This window comes from Talpa occidentalis, unplaced genomic scaffold, assembly GCF_014898055.3.
Source record: "Talpa occidentalis isolate TD23 unplaced genomic scaffold, MPIMG_talOcc4v2.1 talOcc4.3, whole genome shotgun sequence".
Classification (NCBI taxonomy): Eukaryota; Metazoa; Chordata; class Mammalia; order Eulipotyphla; family Talpidae; genus Talpa; species Talpa occidentalis.
In genome coordinates, this window is record NW_023603184.1 from 102,872,951 (window position 1) to 102,878,069 (window position 5,119).

Here is a 5,119-nt window from a genome sequence, read left to right on the forward strand (position 1 = left end):
ACTAAACTCCTCTAGTCAAAGATAGATTCCTATCCTATTCCTGATTGATGGGCTATGACCGTAATAAAGTTCTTCCTTAATAAAGTCAAATAGTTCCTTAACAGAACTCCATAGGTAAAGAACCATGGAAACAGACTATTCGTGTTATGGTCCCTTTGTAGTATTGCGGTAGTTAATTAGAAAGGAAGCCAAAATCAGTCAAGCAGTTGCAGTGTATGTCCTCCATTGCTGTGACATTTGACAAAAAGGCTGCTTAGGCATTCCAACCCCATCCCCCTGCTTGGCTCTCAGCCCTCCCAGTATCAGCTAAACACCACCATGGGGGACCCACCCCCATGTGCTCCTTGTTTTGTAACACTGTGTCTTCCTGTTTATTTTTCAGTCCTGGATGGGCTGAGAAATTATTTTATTGTAGTTATTAATCACAAAAGCTATTTTTTACTTTCTGTTTTCTACCACCTATTACTCAGCTTCCTACATTAAATCTCCTCTATAGGAAATGCTTCATTTCTGTCTTTTGGAGCTTTATAGCTATAAAGAGTAAATGTCAAAGTATTATTTCATCAGCAGAGGAAGGTTTTTATTTTCTAGACTCCATGACTTGATTTCAATTCAAATAGTGTAAGGATCATGGGCATTGGTAACACAAAAATGGAATGATTTTCTTTTGGTAATCTAAAAATAGAGCCAATAAAAGCAGAGATTCAGAATGGAAGAAGAGGGCCTCCCCGGTGGCCCAGTGGTTGAGCGCTGGGTTGCGAAGCTGCCTGCAGCCTCTGCAGCTCCGGTTCGATCCCCAGCTGCTCCCCAGCCACCAGAAGAGGGTCTCACATGGCGCGCGCAGACCTCTCCTGCTGCCTGCTGCTCCCCTCAGCAGTGTACTTCTGTCCTCTGCCTGCTCTGCTCCCTGCTCTGCTCCCTGCTCTGCTCCCTGCTCTGGCTCTGGTGAATTCTCTCACCCTCCCACGCTTCTCACTGTGCCCATTGCTTGTATAAATAAATAAATAAATAAATAAATCTTTAAAAAAACAAAACAAAACAATGGAAGAAGGAAAAACCAGCAAACTCCTTGATAGTGGATTTAGCAATGGTTTAGATTAATCATTAACAAATCCATACTTAAGCCAGTGTATAAACTACATCCTATAAGCTTCTCAAATCACTGGTAAGATTTTCATATTATATGTGATCTCATTAATGTTTTCCTCTCTCCCTTCAAAACAGCCAGAAAGAAAATCACAAAATAATGAAACCCAACCTAGATAAAATAGATCATCTGCATAGCCCTTTAACCATTAAAGAAATCAAATTTGTAATGTAAATGTTCCTCCTAAAGAATCTACAGGTCCAAATGAATTCACTAGATAATTCTACCAAATATATTTCTTTAAAGATTTATTTATTTATGCATACAAGAGCTGGGGTACAGACCAGAGATGCAGGGGTGTGAGAGGATTCACCAGAGACAGAGTGGGGAACAGAACAGGCAGATTGACCAAAACACACTCCTGAGGGGAGCAGCGGGCAAGATAGGAGAGGTCTGCTTCACCATGTGGGTTGCTCCCTGGCGGTCCGGGGATCGAACTCGTGCTTCAGAGGCTTCGGATTGTTTCATAGTGCGGTGCTTAACCCCTTGCGCCACTAGGGAGGCCCAAGTTTACCAAATATTTTTTAAAATATTTTTAACATCACTTTTACACAATCTCTTTCATAAAACAGAAAAGGAGGAAACATGCCCCAACTTATTTTGTAAGGTTAATACCAAAACCAATCAGACAGTACAAAAAAGGGGCAAATACAGACCAATATCTTTTAATAACTTAGATGCAAAAACCCTCAAAATATTAACAAATTGAATCCGACATGTATATACTGTAACCAAATGAGATTTAGTCCATACTTGTAAGTGGTTACCAAAAGATCAATCAATGTTACCCACCATACAAACAGGGTAAAGAAGAGCTACAGGTTAGTATCAGCTAATACAGAGAAAACATTTAACAAAATCTGGGGCCTCCCTGGTGGCGCAAGGGGTTAAGACATAACCTATGAAGTTATCTGCAGCCACTGCAGCACGAGTTTGATCCCTGGCCAGGGAGCTACCCACATGGCATAGCAGACCTTTCTTGTCTCCCCTGCTGCTCCCCTCAGCTGCGTATTTCAGTCAATCTGCCTGTTCTGTTCCCCATTCTGTCTCTGGTGAATCCTCTCACCTCCCAGACCTCTGGCCTGTACCCCAGTTCTTGTATGCATAAATAAATAAATCTTTTAAAAAAATTTGACAAAATCCAACTCCATTCAAAAGAGCCATGGGTTCCTGCTATGGGAGATGATAGTATTGACTGCATCCTAGGACATATTTTACCATCCTTGGTACTCCCTATGATACCCCCTATGTGGGACTGATGCTTTTCAAATACCATTTGGGAATTAAGGGGTCAAATTTTAAAAGAAATACACAAATGTAAGTGGAATATACCAAGCAATTTTACTGTACCATAACTTTTCAAGCCATAATTTAATGGTGGATAAATTATGGTCACTGCACCTGTGGGGAGAAATCCTATATTGTGAAAAGGCAAACAAGGATGTTTTTAAAAAAAATAAAAATATTTTTTAAAATTGTTTAAAAAATAAAAATAAAAAAAGTTTTTTTTCTTTCCTTCTCTCCTCTGTTACAGAGCCAAGAACCCTGCCCTCTTTCTCTGAGGAATAATGGGTTGCTGTACACAAATCCTGGAAACTGGAGGGCCTTCAAGACCTTCTTTGCTACTAAATTCAGTGGGGTTCAGGTCCATGCGCTCTCAGCTCCACACCAATTTAATTTGGCCAAACCAAGAGCACCCCTGAATTTTTCTATAAATTTCCTGTTGACAAAGTTCCAGGAGTTGAGGGTGTTGATGGATTCAGTGTGTTCGAGAGCAATGCCAATGTCTACTATGTGAGGAGCTATGGGGAAGTTCTCCAGAAGCAGCTCCCAGGTGGCGCGGTGGGTGAGCTTTGCTATAGTGACATAGTGCCCCTAGCCAGTAACTGACTCTGTCAACTTGGGGTTCATGTACCACAACAAGTAGACCACAGAGAATGCAAAGGAAGAGGTGAGGTGAATCTTGGGGCTGCTGGAATCTCACTTGAAGAGGAAGACTTTTCTGGTGGGCAAATGGGTGACACTGTATGACATCATAGTGGTCTGCACTCTATGTGGCCCCATAAACAGATCCTGGAGCTTCTCTCCACCAAGCCAACCGCTGGTCTATCACCTGTATTAACCGGCCCCAGTCTGGGCTTTCTTGGAGGAGGTGAAACTGAGACGGCCCATCTTTAGTTTGATGCTATAAAGTTTGTAGAGAGTTAGCCTTGAAACGACACCCCAGGGATAGAGAGGAAAAGGAAGAGTCCCAGGCTGAGGAGAAAGAGGAGAAAAAAGGCAACTGCTCTGCTCCTGAGGAGGAGATGGGCGAACGTGAGCAGGTGATGTGGAAGTGGAATATACCAAGCAATTTTACTGTATCATAACTTTTCATCATATGATCATATGATATGATCATACTGTATCATAACCAAGGCCAACAGCACCTTTGTGTTGGGTGATTTCAAGCACAAATACTCCAACGAGGCCATGCTCTCTGCCACGCTGCTGTGCTTCCAGGAGCACCTTCATAAAGACGGCTGGTCCCTGTGGCCTCCAAGTACCACTTCCTGGAAGAAATCACCCAGATATTCCTGAGTTGCAACCTCACCAGTGGAATGTTCCAGTATTTGGACAAGCCGAGGGAGAATGCCTTTGTCAGAGTCTTTCTCTTTGGAACCAACAACAGCAGGTCCATTTCTGGAGTCTGGGTCTTCCTAGACCAAGAGCTTGCTTTTCCACTGAGTCCAGACAGGCAGAGGAACTACAAGTCATAGATATGGTGGAAACTGGAAGCAGCAAGAGACCCAGATGCTGGCTGGAGAATACTTTTCCTGGGAGGCGGCCTTCCAGCATGTAGGCACAGCCTTCAGTCAGGGCAAGACCTTCAAGTGAACATTTCTTGCTATCACCTAGTTGAATGCACCTGCCTTTCAGGGAGGCGGGGGTCATTAAAGAAAGTTGAACAATGAAAAAAAAATTTCTTATAGAACAAAAAGTATTTTTCAAATATATAATGTAGTTGGAAAGTTCATAATTACTTCTATGGTATGCATTTTACTGGACTAACCAAATAAGCACCATAACATTTCTATTCCCATGATCCATCATTATGTATTAACATTTGAATGAATACATTCATTATATAGCCAGGATAGCAATTTCTGGATCCAGTGCTAATGTACTTCCTGGCTTAAGCTGACACTCTTTAGAGCAATTAACTAATTCATCAATTAATATTGTTTAGACATCACCCTCTGAAACTAAATGGGATAATGTATGTAAAATGCTTAGCACATTTCCTGCTGTATAGGAAGTTCTCAATAAATGATAGCCATTAGTATCATTATTATAAACAAATGATGCCATGAGGATTTCTATGATTACTGTCACATGTTGCTGATACTTTAAACTGCTTTCAAGCTCTGAATAAATTTCTTAAACCCAATCTCAAATCCATCTCCTACCCCCATGGATGGAAATGCTCATGCTTTCCTAAGTCCAATCACTACTTTAAAAATCCAAAGTTCAATTTAAAAAGTTACTAATAGTTTTTCCCTCAGTGGACCTCAGCACCACATATGTACTTGTCAGTGAAAACAAATGCTACCAGTTAGTATTTCTACTAAAGTCCTTGCTATAGAAAAGTTGTGTCATTTGGGTACTCTGGGAAGCAGCTCTGAGAAAAAAAATAAGGCAAAATATTTGTTGGGGGATAATTAGACCAAATATTAGAGGTGAATGGAAAGGAAGGATTATTGGTCAATGAGAGCCTCAGTCTGCAGCTCTGACCGTCTTGGCCAACATAGAAACTCAGGAGCAGAGATCTCACGAAGGACTTCCATTCCCCTTTTCCCCTCTCGCCTCCCGATTTCCTCACCCCTCCACCCCCACTCACAGCAAACATAGCCTGGACAGTCACCCCGCAAGTCATTGGAAAAGTGTGGTCTTAACAGCAGAAGCAGAGCCTAAAGGCACCAACAGATGGCG

General features: G+C 41.8%; 2 pseudogenes; both read left to right on the forward strand.

The window, feature by feature from the left end:
- Window positions 1–2,322: 2,322 nt before the first annotated feature.
- On the forward strand, window positions 2,323–3,549 carry LOC119255153 (elongation factor 1-gamma-like; annotated as a pseudogene).
- On the forward strand, window positions 3,548–4,024 carry LOC119255154 (elongation factor 1-gamma-like; annotated as a pseudogene).
- The last annotated feature ends 1,095 nt before the right edge of the window (window positions 4,025–5,119 follow it).